Source organism: Triturus cristatus, chromosome 10 (assembly GCF_964204655.1).
Source record: "Triturus cristatus chromosome 10, aTriCri1.1, whole genome shotgun sequence".
Classification (NCBI taxonomy): Eukaryota; Metazoa; Chordata; class Amphibia; order Caudata; family Salamandridae; genus Triturus; species Triturus cristatus.
Genome location: NC_140593.1, coordinates 638,579,887 through 638,605,740, shown reverse-complemented (window position 1 = coordinate 638,605,740; position 25,854 = coordinate 638,579,887). Strand labels below are relative to the sequence as shown.

General features: G+C 44.3%; 1 long non-coding RNA gene across 1 annotated transcript in view; it reads right to left on the bottom strand.

Annotated features, from left to right (window-relative positions):
• LOC146789830 (uncharacterized) overlaps positions 1-5,945 on the bottom strand; it is a 61,120-nt gene extending 55,175 nt beyond the window's left edge. The window contains exon 1 of the long non-coding RNA XR_014969870.1: positions 5,879-5,945. This is a non-coding gene — a long non-coding RNA (uncharacterized LOC146789830). The remainder of the gene's footprint in view (positions 1-5,878) is intronic.
• Between the last annotated feature and the right edge of the window lie 19,909 nt (positions 5,946-25,854).

Sequence of the window (25,854 nt, the reverse complement as noted above, 5' to 3'; positions counted from 1 at the left end):
CACAGACACAGCTGGAGGGCCGTGCGGCGCGGGGGTGTCCTGAGGACAGGTCACCCACTGTAAAAGTACAACAAGCTAGGATACAATAGTAAGTATATGTTTGTCAAAGAAACACCTCAACAGTGGTTATGATTTTAGGCAGGCTTTTCTTACTGAACAAATTGACTGGTTGAACGTGCTGTTAATGTGTAAAGGTTGCTTGTGGGTAGCCTGTGGGTGGCTTGGCTGTTAGGGCTTCGCGTCAAGGAGTTCAATGCTGAACGTATGGCATCAGTATATTTTGCAAACTGTTCTAAGATCAAAAGGGCTGATTGAGAAAAGCACGGTTTCAATGCTGTATCCCATGGGCCAATAGTAAAAGGATTAGGAAACATTTAAGTTCATTTAAGGCAGAAAAACAGAAGATGATACCAGGGTTCATTGCAGTATTTGCACAGCCTACATGATCCGCTCTCGACTTCTCTTGCCCAAGAAGGGTTGAAGTCTATTATTGGTAAGGCAAGGAGGCACATGTATAGTATTTTATGGCAGGCATTAATTCCTGTTACCTAGTGCAGGTAGAGCTGTGCTTTCTCTGCTATGTAAGAGTGATTAAGAGCCTCCGTGGCCATAGAACTATGCATGTCTTGCTCCAACGAGATACTTTTTACCTGTATGTTCATATTTTTTCAGACCTAGAATGGTATGTCGGTGCGCTGGAGGCTTCAAATTGTAAATCGTCGGTCGCTTGTGTGAAGTAGTCGTGCCACAGATTGTTTCAAATACTGCTTTAAGGGACTTCTCCGAAGCATTTAAGATCCTGATGTATTATTTCAGGAAGCTTCTTGGCTCTCTGTTTCTTGGCCCATGAGGCCTGGATCACTGACATAATATCGACTACCAAAATATAGACCTACCAAAATATTGATGACAAAATATAGAATGCAAAAATATCGAATGCCTATCTACAAACAGGTAAGTACAAAAATATTGAATCAAAAATATCGTTGTAAAAAAATATAGTTAGTCAAAATATCGAATTTTTTTAGGTGACTTAAAAGTAATGTAAAAATAATAAAATAATAAATATAATTAACTAAAACATATTTAAAAATACTTAAATAACCTTAAAAATAATAAAGAATTAATGTAAGTTAAAAAACAATAGACTTATATTTTTATTTTTTAATAGATATATATTAACGTAATATTAATAAAAAATAATCAGCATTTTTACTGTAGGATAGCGGCAGGGTAAAATGTACCATTACCACTCCAGTGAGTGCAACAGTAGGGAAAGCGTCAGATAGCGTAGGGGTAAAAATTACTATTCCCACTCCAAAGAGTGCAACAGTAGGGAAAGCGTTGGATAGCGTAGGGGTAAAAATTACTATTCCCACTCCAGAGAGTGCAACAGTAGGGAAAGCGTTGGATAGCGGGAGGGTAAAATGTACTATTCCCACTCCAATGAGTGCAACAGTAGGGAAAACGTTGGATAGCGTAGGGGTGAAAATTACTATTCCCACTCCAAAGAGTGCAACAGTAGGGAAAGCGTTGGATAGCGGGAGGGTAAAATTTACTTTTCCCACTCCAGTGAGTGCAACAATAGGGAAAGCGTTGGATAGCGTATGGGTAAAAATTACTATTCTCACTCCAAAGAGTGCAACAGTAAGGATAGCGTTGGATAGCGTAGGGGTAAAAATTACTATTACCACTCCAAATAGTGCAACAGTAGGGAAAGCGTTGGATAGCGGGAGGGTAAAATTTACTATTCCCACTCCAGTGAGTGCAACAATAGGGAAAACGTTGGATAGCGTAGGGGTAAAAATTACTATTCCCACTCCAAAGAGTGCAACAGTAGGGAAAGCGTTGGATAGCGGGAGGGTAACATTTACTATTCCCACTCCAGTGAGTGCAACAATAGGGAAAGCGTTGGATAGCGTATGGGTAAAAATTACTATTCTCACTCCAAAGAGTGCAACAGTAAGGATAGCGTTGGATAGCGTAGGGGTATAAATTACTACTCCCACTCCAATGAGTGCAACAGTAGGGAAAGCGTTGGAGAGTAGGAGGGTAAAATTTACTATTCCCACTCCAGTGAGTGCAACAATAGGGAAAACATTGGATAGCGTAGGGGTAAAAATTACTATTCCCACTCCAAAGAGTGCAACAGTAGGGAAAGCGTTGGATAGAGTAGGGGTAAACATTACTATTCCCACTCCAATGAGTGCAGTAGTAGGGAAAATAATAATCAAATTTTGTTTTAAAATAATTTAATTATTAATACTAATACAAAAATATTAAAATTAATTACCAATCACAAAATATTTAATAATCAATTAATTATACATACCAATAAATATTGTTGTTTTAATGAATTTTTTAATGAATTACCTATTAATAATTAATTAACAACCAATTAATTTTCAATACCAAAAATGAATAAATACAAATAATACCAATTAATAATTAATTAATAGTAAATTAATTATCAATATACAAAAATAAATTCAATTAATAATTATTTACAATTAAATTACTTCCCACCATATTCCCCTATAAACCCACAATCCACTACAAATAATAAATTAAAACAAGTAACATAATTATCAATTAAACAATTAATAAATTAATTTCCAATTAATACAAATTAATTACCAATTAATAATTACTTAACGACCAAAATTGATACATAATAAAAAATACCAATTAATTAATTATCAATACACAAAAATATTTTCAGTAATTAATTAATTACAATTAAATTACTACCCACCATATTCCCCAATAAACCTACAACCCACTACAAATTATAAATTAATACAATTAGCATAATTATCAATTAATAATTTAATGACATTGAATTACCAATTAATAATTAATTAATACATTAATTATCAATACCAATATAAAAAAAAAAATTCTTAATTACTATTAAATTACTTCCCACCCTATTCCCCTATAAACCCACAACCCGCTACGGAATTAATTTACGCAAAAATTTAATAACATAAAATTCATTACTTTAAAAAAATTAAACATACATTACAAAAACTAATATACACTTTTAACACATATACTAACATGCAAAACACTTTAAAAAAATCGATATTAATAAAAATTCGATATTTTTTAATGCCTATATTATGTACTTCGATATTACTTACCTGCAATTCGATATTTTTAACAACTATATTATGTCCATTCGATATTATGTCCATTCTATATTTTAGACTCGATAATATGTCCATTCGATATTTTTTTTTCGATATTAAGACTGTTCACCATGAGGCCTAACTCTACTCTTGGCCCCGTACTGCGCATGTGCCGGGGTATGTGCAGTATTTTATTGTATGCTTCACATTGGATGGAGTCCAGCAATGACGCCAGTGCACCTAGGAAGCTTGATGGCTATAGTTTAGTCATGGTGACAATTTGGCTGTTAGTACTCTTAGGATGGGTTCCGCTGTTGGGCTCATGAGGCAACTATTAAAATGTTTTAAACTGTTAATTGCACCAACACCCTTGGATCGTAGGTACCTTAAGTGTACGGTTGGTATAGCTCCTACTGAAAACAAAACACCTAAGTAGTTATATTTGGGTACAGTGGCGATTTGCATCTCCCCAAGCAGCCAATATATGTATTTTTTTGCGATATTTGCCAAAGATGAAAACTTTTGTTTTATCTTGGTTGAATTGGAGTTTTTTGACGCAGTTATATCTATGAAGTGCATTAAGTGCTCTTTGTAGGCCTTTCTGTTATCCTTTTTTGAAAATGTAGCTTGGCTATCAAAGCTTTGTTTCAAATAATTTCCTTCTAAAGAGAAACATGGAAACAAATCATACTGATGAGCAGGAGCCTTCCAGTAAAGTAATTGGACAGTCAAGTTACTTCAGAGTCCACTCCAGTGACCGGCCGCACTCAGTTAACTTTTCCACAATGTGGAGTAAGAGTCCCTGATCACTGGCATTTGTTTTTTCAGTTTTTATTGATATGTTTTGTGAAAAAGTGTTTGGAGTGGTGTTTTTGCTTTACTCAGTAATCTTTTATTTTTTGACCTCGCTGGCCGCAAGGTTAATTTTTATTAATATCTTTTTACTGAGCCACCATGCCTGCACATCCTGTGGTGGGGAAAAGTCAATACAAGATTAACGTACTCTATGTATTGTCTGTATTTCCGATATGAATGTTTGTCCATTTTCACAAGAAATGGTGTATAGAAAGTGAAGGAAAGAAAAAGAAGGTGCCTAAAGTTTTAACCTCAAATCAAATTCAGAGAAGAGTATTCCTCTCTCTGATCACAGTCTTCAGCCAACAAAGGGGCCTTGACAAAGAATCAACCACTACTCCAGTCCTTCCTGGTGCCCCCTTTGACTACCCCATGGTCATTCAAAAAAGCTATGGAATTACAGAGGCAGTTTCCACTCAGTATCACAGACGTACACTCAGTATGCTATTTGTTGACTCATTTTTCTGTTGAGAGTTTGTGTTAAGATAAACTTGTCAAAAGACTCCTAATACCCTTACTCTGGAAACCTGTATAATTCTGCATGCCAGAGATAAGTCGCTAGGTATGACCTGTAGGCTATGCACAAAAACAAATCACGTATGCCACCAATAACCGCACTATCAAGTGAATTATTTAAACCAACTGCTGTGCCAGTGGCGGCTCCTTCATAGGGGAAAAAGGGCGGCGACTCCCCAAACCATCACGTCTCACTCTGCATCTAATTGCGACGATATTGCAGCTTTTACATGAATGGAACGATCTCACCGATCATTTTGCTCACATGTAAAAGCTGTACTATTACCCTGCACCACAAGAGGGCTCCCGGGGCTGTATTGCGCATGTGTCAGGCGTGGGCTATTACAGCCTGTCCTTTCACATAAGCAATACATATCTGACATGCTGCACTAGAGGAAGGCAGTGCAGCATGTCAGATAATGGTAAATTGGGGCCTGTCAGTGATGCGCCCTAATGCCCCATCAGAAGCCACGGTAATGGAAAAGGACAGCCTCCCGTCCTATTTGAGCTTCTTATTGGGCATAAGGTTTTGAGCCTCGCTCTGGCGCCCTGTTTGTTGAATCTGGGCACTTGGGCTGTTGGGAATCGGGATTCGTGATGTGCGTGTTAAGAACTACCTCAGGTAACTTTCATATTGTGTGCCTGACTGAAAGCATGTCTATATTATGTGTGCCTGAACCAGTGTATGTGCGTGAGTTTCAACACAATTGTGTGTTATGTCTTCCTTTTGTAGTTTTCCTCATGCTTGCATGCACGAGCCTTTCTATGTGTTATTTTCCAAACCCTTGAATCATGGCACGATCAGCATGTTCTAGAATAGAACATCTGATCAGTCCCATGATTCACGAGTGGACAGTTGCATGGAGCCAGCCGGAGCTTGAAGTCCTGTAACCGGCAGTGCTTCCTTTTCTTCATTAGATTAAACTTTCTTTTAAAGTACTTACGAGTCTTCAATCCATCTCAACAAATTGGCGATGATCTAAGGAAGCACATGATTATCGAACCTACAACTTGGATCATTTTTTTTAATTCCTAGTTTTTACTTCAAGATATTCTGCGCAACATTTTAAATACCCAAGTCTTTAACTTCATTGGAAGTGAATTGGAGTTCCCGTACTTAATCGGATTTGGTTTACACTTTTCGTTTCCTGTGAGTGTTTTTTTTTTCTTCTTCGGAGACATACATATTGGGAGTGTTCGAGGAGGTACGATCTGGAGAGGTATTTGGAGATTGAAGAACCTTGTGATCTGTTGTGGAGGTGCGGAGCTTGGGGCAGTTTAAGCTTTCGTCCATTTGGATAAGTGCAGAGCACTCACCGTTGCTAGCATCTTCCCAATGTTATGGTTCAAAACAAAACCAACGCCTCACTCACCTAGTTCTTGGTGGAATCCTCATCCTCATTCCAAGTAGACTCCCCGACAGGAACGTTCTTGCTTGTTGTGCCTATGACGTTGCTTTGCCTGTGACGTGTTTTCCGTCTTTACGTACTTCATAACACGTAAGATGTAACACGTAAGACGGCGATCTTACGACATTTCATTAATTCGGCGTCCATGTTATGCTGATAACGTTTACCTCATCATGCCGATTTGAAGTGTTGAGTGAAAAAAGCAATCTTAAGGTACTATTTAAGATTTTTTTTTCTTTCTTCTCCGACTACGAACATATTGATGGACAGAAGTTTTTTTTGTTTGTTGGTGATAAAACTCTTCGTACTTCTGACTGCAACCTCTAACATCTTAAAAAAAAAACGCAAGTCTACTATCTTTTTGGGATTTGCATTCTGACTCGTGTTTGGTGTAACACCAACTGGACGTGATTTCCTAACAGATGCTTCATTTCAGCTGTGTTTAAATTTAACGAACAGTTCATCTACGCCACCTAGTGGTTTAATTCCGTACAGTCTATAACCATAGTATTCTGAGCTTCATTCTAGAACCTATTCTGGTGCAATTATTTTGATTTTCTCTAGGTACCTTCATTGTGCCATTCATTTCTCAAGACCATATGCAGAACTACTGTAGTTAATTGTATTTTCCGCATCTGTTATCGTTCAAGGTCTGTGAAATTCGTTTTTTTTTAGTTCACTTTCTTCACCTTCTTATTTATTTATTTTTCTTTGTCTAAATTCTCAATATGTGTGCACAAGGTTATACCCTTTCTCCCCCACAACCTTATTGGTCTGCTGGTAGTTTACCATGCATGCCCTGGGTTGAATGGAAAGCTTATTCCTTGAATTATATAGAAACGTTAGATTCTAATGGCAAAATGAAACCACCAGAAAAAAAAGGTATTTTCTTACATTACTTAGGCCCTGAGGGCCTCAAAGCGTTTAACCAGTTAGCCCGGAACTGAAAGCAGTGGTGATGGAAACGTTTTTGAAAAAGCAATTTCGGACTTCGATCGCTACTGCTCACCTCAGGTGTGTGTTGGTATTTCTAGATATAAATTCTTCCAAAGAAAACAGATTAGTAAATAATCTGTTGATAGTTCTGTTTCCGCACTTAAGACTTTGTCTTTGGATTGTAAGTTTGGCATTCTACAAGAAGATTTCATCAGAGATCAAGTTGTTATGCATGCTAATAATTCTACGATTCAAGAGAGGTTATGGGTCAATGGTGATTCTGATCTTGAAAACATACTAGCTATTGTAAGAAAATCTGAAATGTCTTGTAGAAGCGCCAAACAAGTTAAGGGTGAATCCAACAGCAATTATACTGAAGTTATTGCTAAAGTAAACACAAAAGATTGTTTCAAAGAACAAGTCTTAAAGAATAAGAAGACCTCCAGTTCTTTTAAGAGTAAAAATGAAGACGTAAAAGAAAACTTGAAGTGCTACAGATGTTGTAGTAAATCTCACCTTGCAAATTATAAATTCTGTCCAGCCATCAAGCAGAAGTGCTCTAATTGTGGTTTGGTTGGTCATTTTTCAAAAGCTTGCAACAAAAAGAATGTAAACAACAAAGTCAAGTGTATAGATCAAACTGAAGATAGTGAGGGTGAAGAACCTAATGCTGATTGTAGTGATGCGAGTTCTTTTGTTCTCAACATTAAGGATTCTGAACATTCTATTCTGAATATTGACAATTCAGTTGTCAAAAGAAAACCTGTATGTGATATGGTTATTGGTGGAGTGAACACAAAAATGTATGCAGATGGAGGATCACCTTACTCCATTGTGAATGAGATGGTATGGAATTCACAATTTGTACCTAAATTAGGTAATGAGTTAGAATTGCCTGACATCAGCCCAGAGGGTTATTCTGGTGAGAGAATCGATATTCTAGGATACAGAAGTCTAATTTTTAGATTCAAGGACCGTGAGTGCACTGCGAAACTATATGTTTCTAAAAAAGGACCTTCTGTGTTAAGCTGGTTTGACCAAGGCAAATTAGATATTATTCTCAACCCCAACAGCCCTGATCCAGTAATTGTTTATTGATGAGTCTAATGGTCTTAGTGAACTTTTATTACAAAAATTTCCCAGTGCTTTTAGAACTGATATAGGTAAATTAATTGGTTTAAAACATGAGATCCGTATAAAAAAAGTCTTGTGTTCAAAAATTTATAAAGCACGCAACATTCCCTTAGCTGTGCGCGAAGAAGTTAAAAAAGAACTTGATTCTTTAGTAAAAGATGGCATCATTGAGAAGATTGAATCCTCTGAATGGGTTTCACCCATTGTAGTTGCCAAACGTACCAATGGGAAAATTAGATTATGCATCGACTAACGCCATTTAAACAACATCATCATCAATCTATTTCCTTTACCACGCATTTCAGAAATGTTGACCAGTGTTAAAGGAGCTAAAAAAAATCTACTATTGATTTATCTGCAGCTTACCACCAGATTGATTTTAATGAAATTAGCAAAGATTACAGGGCATTCATTACCCCTTTTGGGTGTTTCAGGTATAATAGAATGCCTTTCGGATTAGCTTCTGCTGCAGCTATTTTTCAACGTGTTATGCAGGACATTTTAAAGAATTGCAATAATGCTATCTGTTTTCAAGATGACATCCTTGTTTTCAGAAGTGATGCCCAGGTACATTTATCAGCATTAGAGAACGTGCTTAAGGTTCTTTCTGATCACGGTTTGACTATAAAACATTCCAAATGCAGATTTGGAGTGAAATCTGTGACTTATCTAGGTCATGAACTGTGTGAGAAGGGAATCAAACCCAAAACAAACTTAGTTGAGGCCATTCAATCTGCTCCTCATCCTAAATCTAAAGACGATGTTAGATCCTTTTTAGGTCTTAAGGAATTTTATTCGAAGTATGTACAAAACTTCTCTTGTCGTACATTTAACATTAGACAATTAATCAAAAACAAAAACAAGTTCTTGTGGTCTAAGGATTGTGAAACTGAATTTAATGACATCAAGAAAGCTATTTGTTAAGCTACTGCACTTTCAAGTTTTGACCCGTCACTTTCTTGCATCATTACCACTGACGCAAGTTCAAGAGGTTTAGGAGCTATTTTAGCACAGAGGTCCAATTCTGGTAAGGAATACATCACTGCACATGCGTCCAGAGCACTAACACCTGCTGAGAAAAATACTCTACCATAGAAAGAGAAACTTTAGCGTGCGTATGAGCACTTGAGCACTTCAGAGTGTTTGTTTGGGGTAAGGAATGTTTAATTAGAAGTGACCATAAACCTTTAGTGCGCCTTTTAACCACAGAAGGGATGTTAAAAGCTTCAGCGCGAATAGCGCGCATGTCTATGCGTCTCCAGGATTTTATTTATACAATTGTTTATGTACCTGGTAAAGAAAATGTAACCGCTGATTTTCTGTCAAGAATGCCCTTACCACTCAAAGAAAGTACATAGAATGAGTGGGATGATTTTCATATTGCGTTGGTACTCAACGAAGATTCTTTACCAATTGACCGAAATGTTTGGCTTAAAGAGTTTGAAAATGACCATGTATTAAAAAATGTTGAAAGGTACATTTCAAGTGGATGGCCTAATAATAAAAACATCAATGCTGACCTCAGATGTTTTTGGGAGATAAGGAATGAGCTTTCATGCATAGATGGTGTGCTTAAAAGAAGTGATCCAGCCATTCCTCCATGCAGGTTAAGACACAATATTGTCTCTCACGGTCACGAGGGTCACAGTGGTATCGTTAGAACCAAACAAAAGGTAAAAAATTATTTTTGGTGACCTGGTATGGATGTTTTCATCGAACGTATCATTCGAAATTGCATCACATGTGCTAATCCTGATAAGACCTTGATCACTCTTAAACCAAATTTTGGTGAACATGTTATTCCAGATTATCCGTGGCATCCCATCGCCATGGATATTATGGGTCCTGTTAGTCCAAATTCTAAATATGTTCTCGCAACCATTGATGTATTTTCTAAATGGACAGTTATCAAAATTGTAGAAAAAGTTGAAACTGATTCTGTCCTATCCTTTTTGGATGAAACTTTCACTGAGGAGGGGTTACCAGTATGTCTTATGATAGACAATGGTGTTCAATTTCTTTCTAACAAAGCAAAAGCGTATTTTAAAAGAGTTGGCATAATTCATTGGACTACTTCTCTGTACAATCCTAGCGGAAATGGTGTCATTGAAAAATTCAATAGAGTTCTCAGAAGTGCTGTCCAAATTACGGGTATTGACAATGATAAATGGGAATTACAAATCTTCAAAACTGTATGGATGTACAGAACCTCTACCAATGTTATGACTGGTTACTCTCCATTTGAAATTATGAGAGGTAGACTTCTCAGGACCAAATGTAGTCCTGCATGGTTAGCTCCCTCTACCATGTCTAATTTAAATGTTGAGACTGTAAAGAAAAATCTCATCCAAAAACATGACATTAATAAAGAACGGTTTGACAAGAAAAAAGGGTCTATACATGATCCGGTTGTCAAAGTAGGGATGCTAGTTAAAGTTAAAAAACCTTGGAAGGTCAAAAAAAGCGAGAGCCAATTCATGGGTCCTTTTGAAATCAAAGAGGTACTTAAGAATTCAGTCAGACTCACCAATAATAAGGTTTGGAATCTAAGCAGAATTGCTGTTGTTAAAGCTGATATAAGTATTTATTTCAATTCTGAGGATGAACCAAAGCCTGTAGATAATCTTGATGATGAAGATCTTGTAGAATGTCCAGTTCGTAATGATGAATTGGTTAATGTTTCTAATAATATTGATTGTACTGTAGACACCGGAAAACGCCAACGGAAAAAAACAGGTTGGATGTCTGATTTTGTCTCTTTCATTAAAAACAAATTTGTTAGTTAATTAGTTTTTTTTTAACTGTTTTTTTTCCATTATTTATTAAAGGGGGAAGATGTGTTATGTTTTCTTTTTGTAGTTTTCCTCGTGCTTGCATGCACGAGCCTTTCTATGTGTTATTTTCCAAACCCTTGAATCATGGCACGATCAGCATGTTCTAGAATAGAACATCTGATCAGTCCCATGATTCACGAGTGGACAGTTGCATGGAGCCAGCCGGAGCTTGAAGTCCTGTAACCGGCAGTGCTTCCTTTTCTTCATTAGATTAAACTTTCTTTTAAAGTACTTACGAGTCTTCAATCCATCTCAACATTGTGTCAGTGTAATACATTAAAAAATGTCCTTTGTGACAATACTGCCTGCGTCGCTCTTCCTCGCCCCTTCACTCAGGCAATGCAGTCTAGGTACAAATCATCAAACATACCAGGACGCTACGGAAAACATTTTAAACGTTCCACCACCCTCCCACGAACATATTCGGACAGTGCACCATGGAGAACAGTTAATACCAGAGTTAACGGTGTAGAGCGGAGACTGGCCTCCTGATCTAACCTCCCACCAGAGCCTCGGACTCCGTCAGGATTTGTGTGATGGTGACGCATTCACTTTTACTGCAAAACGCATGGTAGGGACATCTTTGAAAACATGTGGATTAGACAATTACTCTGCGGAGACAAGGTAGGCCATTGATTAATTATCAAAAGGCAGCACGGACGACAAGTAGTTAGGAGGGAGTCGGGGGTGGCCTCAGAGCGAGAGCTGAGCACCAGAGAAGGAGGCCTTGGGTGTGACTTAGCCAGGGCCTCAAAGCGACTGCTACCAAGCCATACAGAAGGTTGAAATAAACACATTAAAGGCCAGTAACTGGATGTGTGTGTGCGCAAAGGATTGAGAGGCAGATTTACAAGCCGCTTGCGCCACTTTTGCGTCACTTTTAACATGGGAAAAGTGACGCAAAAGTGGTGCAAGGGGCTTGTAAATTTGCCCCTGTGTGTCTTTTAAGCCCACTTTATTGCTTTTTGACCAGACTGAAAAACAGACGTACTTTGCCGGTGTTAAAGAAGTGTATCATGGTGCTGCTGGATGCATTACTACTTGCAGCCAATTCAAAGAAAAAGTTACATTTCCAGGCAGGTAAAGTCAGCACTACTTGATCAAACTGGAAAGTAAACAGGTGTCAGAGCTAGTGCTACCAACGAGATGAGAAGAATTCTTGTACACGTCAGAAACAGAGCATGCTCGCACAGCCATAAACATTTTTACCTAATGATCCATTCTAACATGACTACTTTTCTAGAGTGTCATCTCTGCTGTATTTCGCTTGAAATGATTATGCTATCTGCACGATAAACAGCAATTCAGGATGATAATAATGAGTTTAATTTTTAGTCCGAGACAACAATGAATTTTTTATCCTGCGCACATTATCTATAACGTAGTTGTAATGCGAGATAGCTAACCCACACTTAGGAAACTTAACAGGATTTGCTTTTTTTTTATTATACCGTGTCCATCTTCAGATGATGTCATCATCTTGTTGTGCATTCTCTATGCTTTCTCCATGTTCTGCTGTTCTGCCAACATAAAATATGCACTTTTTTGGCCTATGACCCCCATGCAGACCCAGGAGTGCTTTTAGAGAGAATGTCTGATGCGAGTGAAAAACTGCAACTACTCTGTGCACATTAATAATCTTACATCCTGCAGGTTATCCTACTTTGGGTGTCTTTTTAAGGTTGTGTACTACAAGAGGTTAAGTTATCTTGCTACACTTGCTTGTTTCAACATGAGTCAGGCAGTACCGCTCACCATTTTCAGAGTTCACCTGCCGCCACTGTGCTGTAGTAATAGCCACCTCCAACTCCTAGTTTACTTTAAGTTACATTTCTACTTTCACATCTGTTAATATTTGAAACAGGGTTATGCTAGTAACTTGCAAAAAATGAATAGCTCGTAATTTATGTTTCGGTAACCTTTCTGAGGGAAAAATAATTTTGTGAAGGTGAAAATACAGTCAACAGGATAAAACAAAAGTTAAGATATATGAAATAATGTTCAAATAAATACACCACAAATCTATAGGACGTATACAACTAAATTGAGGGCAGTAGAATTTGGCTTTTAAAAATTGAAACAACCACTCCAAACTTAAAGGAGCACTTATGGTACAAAGGGTGGCTAGGATAAAGTAAGGGTGCAGGAAGTGCTAGAAGGTTCTGTCAACAGTTCTTAATTTTCAAGAAGTTTCTTTGTAGGGAATTCACGTGGGAGCTATGGCAGTTGAACCCAGTTACACAATATCTTTTTCAGGCATATGAGTTCTCAAAGGAGAGGAAACATTTTTTTTTTCATATAGATATTGGCAAGCCTATTGTTTTTTAAGGTTCTTGATAAAGGTTCTTACGACTCTGGTCACAAGGTGGCAGAGCCTTTCACAGAGAATGACAGAAATGACACTAAAATGTAAAAAAGAAAAAACCTAGGTCTTGAAAACAGGAGTTTAAGTCGTAGCAAAGATCTTGGTATCTTTGTACTGCAGGTTTGGGTGGAGAGCTGGTACAACAGATTGGTACAGAATGGTCTTTTCGGAAGGGCTGTTCAAGGACCATTTTAAAAGTGGGGATTGACGAGGCCTGTTTGAATTGACTTTTAGTCTTCTGGTTTTAGGAGGGCCTTTAGACATCAGGCTTCTCTTTTACTGCACTTGTGCATGTGGGGGCATCCACCTTGCGGGAGCGAGCAGTGGCGCGGCCATGTGAAGTACAAACATATGGCCGCTGCTCGCTGCCGCACAGTGGATGCCGCCACAAGAACGAGTGCAGTGCTTCAAAAGTGAAGACCGCTTGTTTACCTCGAGTTTGTTCTGCTTTTCACAGCACACGGAGCGTCAGCACGTTGCTCCTGGTTTACGTGATGCCAAGAGGCATTGCAGCAAATGCAGCCCCTCCCACTCCCCCTCTTGTGCCAACGGTTTTAACAGTTTATTTTAATAAAAATAATTGGTACGTGTATACAGTTCTGTACACCAGCTGTTTACTTTTTTTGCGTTCTTTTGAACTTTTAGCAAAGTGGCTATGACGCTTGCATATTCTTTTGCTTAAACTCCACCCAGTTGGAAACGCGTGTTCTCGTAAGGCGTTGTCTTGCAGGAGGGGCCAGAAACTCACAGGCGACTGACAATTATAGGACAACAACTACAATCTGTGGTTGACATTTACTTCCGGGTAGCGCGATTTCACAGTGGAGCATACTGAAACATTTCCCAGCAAGGGCAGGTGATTTCAGATGTGCTGCTGAGAGCTCAGGTCACTCCAGATTCCAAGGTGAGAGTGATACTATCTCAAACAGGTAGGCATTGTAGTGTTGTGCGGCGGCTAGGCCTGGTGTGGAATGAAGGCGCAATGACACACGTATATTGTGATAGTGGTCAGCCCGAAACTGAACCACGCCCAGCGCGCTGGGCCTTTTATTCATCAACTCACGTGGTCCCGATATCCGTCGAGCCCACCTTATGTGTTGCACTTTGAGGAGGGTGATTAACTACATCACCTCCCCTGCTGTTGCGAGAGACGTGGACTGTCCCACAGTCTCTCGCGATATTACATTCCTCTTTTGCCAGGAGACAAAAATTGGATGAACACAGTCTCAAAAACATAAACATAAACTTTCAGTCCAGACCACTAAATACCGGTCGAATTATAACAAGAATGGAACAGTCTTACTTGGACACTCGTTGCAGCTGCTCACCCTGGCTGCGACCCGACCTTCGATTGCCGACTAGCCGCTGGTCACATAGTCCTTATACTTCTGGGAAGGCTTGGGACAGGGCCGGAGGTGATACCTGCCTTGGCTGTTCCGCAGCTGCGAGTCTGGCGGCAGGTTAACTGGACCGCAGGTGGAAGTTAGGCTTTGGTCCCCACCGGATTCTTGGTCTGGTGGCGGCGAGAATGGTTGGTTAGTGTAAAGGTCCATACAGCCTGATCGCCCACTTCCTGTCATTCCACTGCTAGGAGTCGCGGGTCCCTCTCGGGGCCTCCCATCCTGTCCTGGAGGCTCGGAGGCGTCGCCTCCATCAGCGGGCGGGACTCTTTTAAAGAAAGATACGTTGCGGATGACTGTCTCTGATCCTCGCTGTGCAATCATCATGGTGCCTTTTATGGCGACGACAGTCCATTGGTGCAGTTCGAACGGTGTACGGAATTTCCCACCTGGGTGTCGGTCTTGCACTAGCACCTCATTGCCTACGGCAATAGGGCTCTCTTTGGCATGTCTGTTCCGGGACGCTGCTTCGTCAGTTTGATGTCATTTGAGGTCTGCCAGATTCGGGGGACTCGCTGCGTCCGCCCATGTGGAGTGGTGGGGGATGGTGTCCGTAACTGCTCGGCCAAAACATAGTCGGCTTGGAGAGATGCCAGTGGTGCAGTGGGGGGTGAGCCGGTACTCTCTGAGAAATTGGTACACCGCTCGTTCTAGGTTGAGTCCTTCGGCCAGCGCGATCTGGATAGTCTTATTCAGCCGCTCTACTTCGCCATTGGCCTGGGGCCACCTTGGTGTTATTTTCCGGTGCTTTATTCTGTGGGAGGCTAGGTACTTGGCTACTTCGGCGCTGGTGAACGGCAGCCCATTGTCAGTGCGGAGTTCTCCAAAAAGCCCATGAGTGGCTATTACTTTTTCCAACTTGGGGATGACTTCTGCGGCAGACGTTGAGGATACGAACTCCACTTCCGGATACCTGGAAAAGTAATCGACAATTACAAACATGTGTCTTCCCCCTGGTAGGCTGCCAAAATCTGCACTTGCTCTGTCCCATGGGCCGCTTGGGGCCGCTTCGGTGATTATCGGTGCTGGTCTACTTGGTAGGCTCGTGGCGAGGCATACGGGGCAGTGCTGTATTAGGGATTCTATTTGGTGGTCCAGGCCGGGAAACCAAACTTTACTACGAAGCCGGTTCTTGGATTTGACAATCCCTTGATGTGCACCATGGGCGAGAAGGGCTGCTTGTCTGGTGAGGCTTGCTGGTAGGACAAGGTGCGGGCCACGCAGGAGGCAGCCGTCCGCTGACACCGACTGTTCTTGACGGACTTGGTGCAGTGATTTCAGTGTTGCTTGGGCTGCTGCCGTCTGCAAAGGTGAAGGATTTTGTAGAGGCCGCCAGTCTCCTGAGGAGACTGCTTGTATCGCTATTTGGATGCAGTCGTCGTCGCGAGTGGCAGCTATGACTTCTTGCAGCGACATCGGGAGGGGTCGGGACCGCTCGACTATCATCCGTACGTAGTCCTCCGTGGCGGCCGCTTCTGCAGCTTCTGGAGGGGTGGCTGGCCGGGCATGCCGTGACAGGAAGTCAGCTGGGTTCCGGGTGCCCGGTCTATATTCCACTTTCAGCTGGAACTCTTGTAGCTGCAGTATCCACTTCTCGATCCGTGGAGGAGGGCGAGACGAGGAGCCTTGGAAGAGTGGAACCAGTGGTTTGTGGTCGGTAATGACCATGAACGGATGGCCGTACAAGTAGATGTGGAAATGGCGGCACCCCCAGAGAATGGCTATGGCCTCTCTTTCGATTTGCGAGTAACGCTGCTCGGTAGGCGTGAGAGTCCTGCTCGCATAGTCAACTGGTGCCCACTCCCCACAGCCTTGATGTTGCGCCAGGACGGCGCCGAGGCCGGTGGGGCTGCCGTCAACCACCAGCTGGGAGTCATGGCGTGGGTCAAAATAAACGAGTGTAGTATCCGCGGACATGGCAGCCTTCGTCTGCTGGAACGCCTGTTCTTGTGCTGGGCCCCAGGTCCAGTGGGCAGTGGTTTTCGTGAGCTCTCGTAGTGGACCTGTCAGATCCGATAGGTTCTTGATGAACCAGCCGCAATATGTTACCATGCCCAAGAAGCAGCGGACTCCTGTTACTGACGTGGGGGCTGGTACTTCCTGGACATCCTTCACTTTGGTGGGATCGGGCCCGATGCCTCTGTCTGAGAAACGATATCCGAAGAAGCTGATGTCTCGGCGTAGAAACTCGCACTTTTCCCTGTGTAGGGTTAATCCGCAGTCTTTGAGGCGTGTGAACACCGCGTTGAGGCAGAGGATGTGTTCTTCTAGAGAGGGGGCGTGGACCACATTGAGCACTCCTTCCAGCCCTTGCAGGACGGTCTTGATGATGTTTTGGAACACTTCGGCTGCGCTGGAGATTCCGAAGTTAAGGCGTTTGTAGCGCCAGAGGCATGCGTGGGTGGAGAAGGTCGTGATCGGGCGAGAGTCCGGGTGGAGAGGGACTTGATGATACCCAGATCGGGGGTCCATTTTCGAGAACCACTTTGACCCAGCGAGTTCGCCTATGATTTCATCTACAGTGGGTGTCAGGTGGCGTTCCCGTTTGATGGCGAGGTTCGGGATCCGCATGTCGATGCATATGCGGACAGCGTCCGGCTGCTTCGGTTTCTTCGCGACTACGATGGGGGACACCCACGGGGTGGGGCTTCTTACCCGTTCAATAATTTCGGCTGCTTCCAGCAGGCGGAGTTCCGTCTCGACCATTGGACGGAGGTGGAAAGCAATCCTCCTGTGCCTGAGGGCAACTGGGGCTACCGACTTGTCGATGTGCAGGCGGACTGCTGGGCCTTTAAGGCATCCGATCCCATCAAAGAGAGGTGCGAACTCCGATATTAGGCGGTCTAGATCGTGTGCTCGTACTGTGAAAGCAAAATGTATGAGGCGTAGTTCTTGTGCGGTGCGACATCTGAGTAAAAAGCCTGACCCCTCTCGGAAGACATAGATTTTGGATGACTGACGACCGTCGTTGTGAGTGAGCTCAGCTTGGAACACTCCGCACATTTAGAGTGGGGTGTGGGTCCCAAAGGCGTACACTTGGACGTTGGTGCTGCGGAGCCTGGCGGATTGGGTAGTAGTCTGTAGGCACTGACGGCCATGAGGTTGATCGTTGCTCCTGTGTCGATGAGTGTCGCCACAGGGTGGCCCTGTACGTTGACGGTGCACATGGGTGCTGCTTGCGGGGACGTGGAGAGAGCGTGTAGCATGTGCACCACATGCACAGTTGCGGCTTCATCTTCGTCCATGTCGCCACTCGAGGAGTCATCTGGGAAAGGCTCGAGCGCACGCACTTGACGTGTTGGGCCTTGCGACTGTCGCGAAGACCTCGAGCAACAGACTTTTGAGAAGTGATTGACTTTTCCGCATGTGCTGCAAGTTTTCCCTTGAGCTCGACAAGCGCCGTTGTGCAGGAGTGGGCCTCCACACCATCCACAGAGGCGGACCTTGGGGTTCTATCTGGGGCCTTCGACCGAGGGTTTCCAAGGTCTTTGCCGGGGGCCTCGTGAGTCGGAACGGATAGCGCAGACAGGTTCTTCTTTGATGGCTACCGTGGCCTTGAGCTCCATATGGGCCGCCCTGGCCTTGGACAGTTCTTTGGAGCGCCCTAGGGTCAATATGTCCTTCATCGCCATGTTGTGTTCTTCGAGAACGCACTCGCGCTGTTTTGAAGAAGCGCACTCCTGAATGAATTGTCCGCGGACCTCATTGTCCTCATCGGGTAGGGTGCACGTGCTTGCCAGCTCTTTGAGGTGGGCATAGAATACGCTGACGGACTCCTCCGGGAGCTGCTTCGCCTGGCGGAGGAGGAACCGCTCGTAGTCCGGGTTGGCATACGGCTCAAAATGCGCAGTGATGGCGTTGGTCTTCGGGGGCCCAGCTTCGTGGACAGTCTTCGCAATTTTGTGAATGTCCGCACCGCCAAGGTGGAGGAGCATGGACCGTTGTCGTGGGGCTTGTATCTCCGCAGCCTCGAAGAACGCTCCAACCACTCCACCCACTCTTTCCATCGTGCGGCCTGGGAAGGCGGCGGGCCAGTAATGGTGAAGGGTTCCAGAGGCGGGACGGTGGTCATGCTGGCGCAGCCACGGCCGGTCAGCGGGATGCAGGAGGGCTACTCAGCTGCAGTGGCAGGGCGCAGGAGCGTTAACAGCCAGTGGAGACAGTGGTGTGGGGCCACGTGGTGGCGCAGTGGCGCGTTGGCTGGCATCGGGAAAGCAGGAGGTGGCCCGGACAGGGCGTGCGCGCTATGGCCAGCCAGGACCCTTCCACACTCGCACGTCACATAGCTATGGCCTTCACCAGTTCCTGGGCTAGTGTGGAGAGAGGCAGTACTATCGTGAGGCAGCAGAGCACTTTGGGGCGAAGCGTGTAGGCAGGCTTTACCTGAAGGGCAGGTTCCCCTGACTCATCTGGCTGTATCCCTTTGGTGCCAATATTGCAGACTTGCAGGCTGAAAGAGGCAGCAGAGGGGTCCTCACAAATACCTGCTGCGCGCGTCTCTCAGGGCCGGGCCAACACCGTTGCTTGACGAGGTGAATTGGTGCGGTAATGCTGAGAGGCCAGAGGGGGCAGCAGAGAGGCGGTGAATGCTACCGCACCGTTGCGCTTCCACGCGGCGGCAGACGCTTCTGGGACACACACTCGGAGCAGACAGGCATGCGCGCTCCGGCGCTCCTCCACGCTACGTGCTCCAGGCGAGCACTGACGGTCTGGTGGGGTACCCGCGAGGTGGCTGCCGCAGGCGGGAACACAGGCTGACACCCGCGCTCAGCGAGGCACACCGGCGGGAGCCACACAGCAACAGGCGGGTGCGCGGTGGCAGAGGGGGACAGCACGGCGGGTTGGAGGTAGGACAGCTGCTTCCTGACACCACCTCGTCGCCAGTGTAGTGTTGTGCGGCGGCTAGGCCTGGTGTGGAATGAAGGCGCATTGACACACGTATATTGTGATAGTGGTCAGCCCGAAACTGAACCACGCCCAGCGCACTGGGCCTTTTATTCATCAACTCACGTGGTCCCGACATCCGTTGAGCCCACCTTATGTGTTGCACTTTGAGGGGGGTGATTAACTACCTCACCTCCCCTGCTGTTGCGAGAGACGTGGACTGTCCCACAGTCTCTCGCGATATTACAGGCATGTTGCCAGCCACTAGAACATTATGAACGCTATTTGGCTCAGAAAGCAATTTTTCTTCCTCTGAGAACCATCACGCTGAATAGTTTTTAAAATAAAATACTTAAAGGCCTAACTCTGTTTACATTTTAACTTGCAGAGATTTTTTTTTATAACGGAACAATTTATTTGGAATGGGTGATGCTTAAAGAAACTCTGTTGGGGGGCACAATGTACATATCTATATGGTGTTTCAGCGCTCTTCATCCCCATGATAAATTTTCTGATCAATGCACAGGTCACCATTGTGTATCAGTGACTGGCACATAATGCGATTTTGTGAAGCTGTGTGACTCTATCGCATGCATCCAAGCATTTATTGTCTGCGTAAAACACAGTGAGTGAAGTGGAAAAGTATTTAAATCAGGGAGTCAGTAGTCCTATGTTCTGTTGAACAAGCTGAGCAGCATGTTTTCCCATGTGAGTGTTTAGTATGTCTTGTAATTATTAGAGCAAATGTATTGTTTAAAGCACTGACAACCATAGTATGTCTCCGTATGAATCCAACCCACACTTCGATATGCCGGAGAAGGAATGTTGCAGTAAGAGTTTATCAGCGTGTCTGTGACTGACAAAGGGGAGGGGATGAACTTTCTTGCTTACCAGAAAAAGTTTATCTGCAAATATAAATATGTACCTTATAAAATATATCACAGTCTTACATAGTTATTATGAATCACGTTCATGTTTGCAAAGTAAGAATTTAGTGTGTGAGGCAGAAGTCTAGATATACTTCAAATAAATGTGTTTAACTCTAAGAAATAGCTTCCCTGCTATTACCTCCTCTCTCTGTGCCCACCGCCACCTCCTCTCTCTGTGCCCTTCTCCACCACCTCCTCTCTCTGCCCACCACCACCTCCTTTCTCTGGCCCACCACCACCTCCTATCTCTGTGCCCTCAACCACCTCCTATCTCTGTGCCCTCCACCACCTCCTATCTTTGTGCCCTCCACCACCTCCTATCTCTGTGCCCTCCACCACCTCTCTCTGTGCTCTCCAACACCTCCTCTCTGTGCCCTCCAGCTCCTCTCTGTACCCTCCACCACCACCTCTCTGTGCCCTCCGCCTCCTCTGTGTGCCCCCCAGCTCCTCTCTCTGTGCCCTCCACCACCTGTGCTCTCTGTGCCCCAGCTACTGTCATTGTGCCCTCCAGCTCCGCTCTCTGTGCCCTCCACGACCTGCACTCTCCAAAAAACAAATTATACCTTTTAATCGCTGGTGCAGCAAGAGGTTAATAAACGACGGTAGAACACTGATTGGCTAGGTGGCCTCACTTCCATTTCTGACTGGTGGCCTCTGCTTGCCTCTGGGCGTGTATGGTGGTTGTCGACGGTGGACAATTGATCATTTAGTTGCTTGACTTTTGAGCTGCGGGCTACCGCAGTTCAAGGGGTCTTTTGTGAACGATGTACGCGAATTTAGGGGTAATAGGTAGGCTTTGTGCAGCCTCATACTGGATCAATTCGAATACCACGTCCAAATTCCTGTTCATTTAAACACTGCCTGTATTTCCAGCATATTATTCGTTTAGGACTAAATCAAGAAAATCAGCTTGGGTGTTTTCTAGGTTTAAAATGTGAGCAAGTTTAGAAAATACATATTTAATATTATGGAAGTGCTAACTAAAGGTCGACAAACCATTGTCCAACTCGAGCCAGGTTCTAGGTCCTTTTAAAACCTTGAGGCCAGAACGAGCCTAGATTTCATGATGGGTTATGTGTCCCTCCCAGTAGGTATCGCTGCTGACTCTAGGTAATGGAGAACCAGGTTATGATCCAGGCCTTGGCTCACCATCGTGTAAACCAGTGCAAAACATTGGCATAGCCAATAGGTCTCGCGTTTGGGACCTTATAAGTATTTAGTTATGCACCACAATATCCTTGGTGCAACATCAACCGTTGCATGGCTAAACACTTATAAGGTCCCAAAGGCGAGACTTATTGGCTATGCAAATGCTTGTTTTGATAGTCTCTAATTTTTCATGAAAATGTTGTCACTCACACTCTGTCTGTAATGTCCAACATTTGCACAAGCATCAGGACATGGTGACAGACTAATGACATTTGAGCTGAGGCGAGCAGCAATTTACTCAAATATCTGCTAAAGCAGTTGGTCGTTGAAGGCTAAATTCTCAACCTGATGCCGGACCCACATAAACAACTGGTGGTCTGTCCTGGAGTCATATACATTTCATAGTATTTTAAATAACATAAATTTTACTCCGGAGCACTTGCTGTACATTTATGGGGCTAATTGTAGACCATACACAAGCATGTACCTCAACTGTTGTTTTAAACATCATTTTTGTTGAACATTGACATTAAATTTCACAGTTGCATTACATTTCATGCCTTGTGCAGTTTGCTGCTACTTGCCTATTTTATGAGTGCTGATTTTTAACATAGCATTGTCCACTTTATAATACTCTCGTAATGCTGTGTCTGTTGTCTGAAAGGACAGTGAAAAGGGGATGGGGCTGAGCAGGGGCTCCTTTACATCATCCTCCGACTTACTGCCTAATTGGTGACCTGTCCTTCAGCTGCGGTCTCCTTAGCATCCGTTTCTAGACGCGAGCTGTCGAGGATTGTAGCTGAGAATATACAGCAAAAGGCACTTTGTGATTGCTTACTATCAGTGGCGGTCGAGTTTGTTTGTGCAACCGTCTTACTCTGTTTATGGCTGCAAGCTGACGTGAAGTGTTGCTGAGAAAAATGCACCGTACTGTTTGTAACTGCGTTTTGTCAGTGCTGTATTTTTAAATGGCACTATGTATTTTGTGAAAGTTTCTTGCTCTGTATTAGTTGTCTGAAAGGACGCCAGATATAGGGGAGCTTGAGTGACATCGTCTATTCAATACCTGATTGAAGGCCTCTACTCCAGTTGCTTGTCCCCCTCCTATTGCCTCTATTTCTATTTCTGGGTGCGAGCTGCTGCCTCTTTTTCTGAGTGTGAGCCAATGCAGAGTGTGACCGCCATGTCTGCAGGCAGAGCCCTTTGTTGAAATACATGGGGCAGAACCTCTGGCCATTTGTTAAGGTAACAGAACCTGGTGAAAGCTAGTCAAGTCGCCCCATCCTGGATTTCCCTGGGTGTGTAGTTTAAATAAATATATAGGGCCCGATTCACAGAACAAACTTAAGACAAAATCCTAAACTTACTACCATTTTGGTATTCACAGAATGCACTTACTACTTTTGCTATTCACAGAATGAACTTACTACTTTTGCTATTCACAGAATGGATTTACGACTACTAACTTTACGTCCGCACTCGGGCCGGAATTTCCGCCCTCGGAGCGGAAATCCCGCACCCGGAGCGGGAAGTCCGCTTCCGGGCCGTAAGCTCCGATTTCGGGCCGGAAACTCCGCTCCCAGGCCGAAAACTCCGCTTTCGGGCCGGAAGCTCCGATTTGGGGCCAGAATACATTAACTGTGGCCATTGATCATTTGAGTCAAGGGTAAACACCTGTCCAAGTCCCTACCATCCCCCACCATGCATCAGCTGACACACTTCAGCCAATCCTAGCTCTGCAGCACGTATAACTGCAGGGCAGACACACACAAACCCTTTCAACATGTCACTGAATGTGTTTGTTGCACTGCCCCTTGCCATGCGGCAAAACTACTTGAGGAGGAGGAGGAGAGCAGAGAGGATCTTCAGACAGAGGATCAACCTATTTGGAATTTCCAGCCAAGATGTAAGGGCCAGGTACCGTTTCCCTCCAGAAGTCATCTTGGATATGGTATGTGAGTGGGAGCAGGAACTTGACTCTGTGACCTGCTGCTCACATGCAATCCCAGCATATCTCAAGATCCTTTCTGCGCTCCATTTCTTTGCCACTGGGTCTTTCCAAAGGGTCTCCAGTGACCATGTGGGCATATCCCAGGCGAGCCAGTCGCGGTGCCTGCATCAGGTACTGAGATGTATCACTGCAAGATCCCACAACCACATACAAATGCCACGTACACTGGCCCTGAGACAAAGGGCAGCACGAGATTTCTATCTCATTGCACAATTCCCACGTGTGCTGGGTGCAATTGATTGTACCCATGTGGCCCTTCAGCCACCCCGCCACATCGCACACATCTTCTGCAACAGACACCGATGGCATTCCATCAACGTGCAAGCTGTCTGTGATGCCAGGGGGAGGTTCATTAATGTGCATGCGGTGTTCCCAGGCAGTACCCATGACAGCATCATATTCCGCATGTCACCTCTCGCCCGGCGGATGGCTGCAGGAGAATTTGGCAACATGTGGCTACTGGGTAAGTACCAAGCGTTAGAAATGAGGAAAATGTGTTTTTGAAATGTCTGAATGCCCCCCAACATTAACCATTGTACAATAAGAATCATAAAGCTACATACATGGCCCAACAGATACTGCATGTAATACAGTATAGATCATGTCCTGTGCAATTCAAAGAGGGAAATGTAACCAACTGCCCTCTCTCCTCTCCTCAGGTGACACTGGGTATGCACTCACCCCACATCTCCTCACCCCTTACAGGCGTGCAAACACTGTACCACAGCGTAGGTACAATAGGGCACACATACGGACTCGAGCCATCATAGAGCGCACTTTTGGTCTGTTGAAGTCGCGATTCAGATGTCTCGACCGTACAGGGGGGGTGCTGCAGTACTCCCAAGAAGTCGTGTGCAAGATCATATTAGCCTGTTGTGTCTTGCACAACATTGCCTTAACGCATGGCTTACACATACCGCTGGAACCTCGGCTAGCTCTGAATCTGGGAAACCGGGCCATGGCACATAACCGAGGTCAGGGCATGCAAGTCCGTGAGCAGCTCGTTGCCACATTTTTCACATGAGCAACCTGTAGTGGAATGGACTAAATGTGGATTGCAGTCTGTTGCCAATGAAGAAACTTGGATATACACGACTGTGTCAATAAATTCCTGCCTGAGACAACTTTGCAAGCCACACTAACTGCATGTAAATCACAGCTGTTGACAGTAGTCAAAAGGTTGAACGTGCTTCAGCTCATGTGCCCATGTCAGCGATCAGTGTAGTGGATGTCCCTAAAGAATCAATTGACGCAGATGGAAAATGATACATGTACTGAGAGACCTAGCCGGACCTCATGAGGATGGGTCACTTAATCAGAAAAGGCCATAGCCATAGCATTGTCCGGCCTGTGCCCTCAACAGATGTGACCCCCACAAATGATGCACCCACAACGTGAATGATGTCATGGGTGAATCAGACACCATGTGTCTGTGATATATCCACACTGCTCCACCCCAATGTTACGTAACACATCACACAACTCTGCTAATGAGCACCCACTATGGACTACATGTACCATAATGCAAAGTAGGTTACAGTGAAAGAGGGGTTTGCTGTTGTGTCAGCCCCCCCCCCCATATGTGCAGAAATGTCATTAAATGGTCTCTTCCCCCTCTTGTTACATTTTCAAAATTCTCACATGCACTGTCATTTCTTTTTTATCCACAACAGAACAGCAGGATGGCAGTAGATTTGATTCCTGATTGTGGATGGATCTGGATGAATACAAAATGGCTGCAAACTATTTCCTGTGATGTTTTTCCTGCCGCCCACTCCCTGTAAAACATATCCTGTATGAAAGAATATGTTCCGGAACCGGAAACTGCGCTTACGGGCCGTAAACTCCGAAAATGACCCGAAACACATTATTTCATACAGGAAATGTTTTACAGGAAGTGGGAGGCAGGAAATACATCACAGGAAATAGTTGGCAGCCATTTTGTGTTCATTCTGAGTCATCCTCTATCACAGATCAGATCCTCTGACTTCCTGCTGCTCTTATCATCCTTATTTTCCCCATAATGGCTGAGGGTTACGAAGAGAAGGCACCCCTTTTCACTGAAAGTGAGTTAGACATCTTGGCTGAGGGGGTGCTGGCCAAATATCCTCAGCTATATGGGGACCCTGAACACCAGCTGAGCAATGCAGCCCGGGCCAGGCTGTGGGCCAACATCGGTGAGCACTGCAGTGCAGTGGGAGTCCACACCAGGAGTGCGAGGGCATGCCGCAAGCGCTGGGAGGACCTAAAACGGTGGTCCCGGCACAAGGCTGAGGAGCTGGTAGGCCAGTCTTCCCA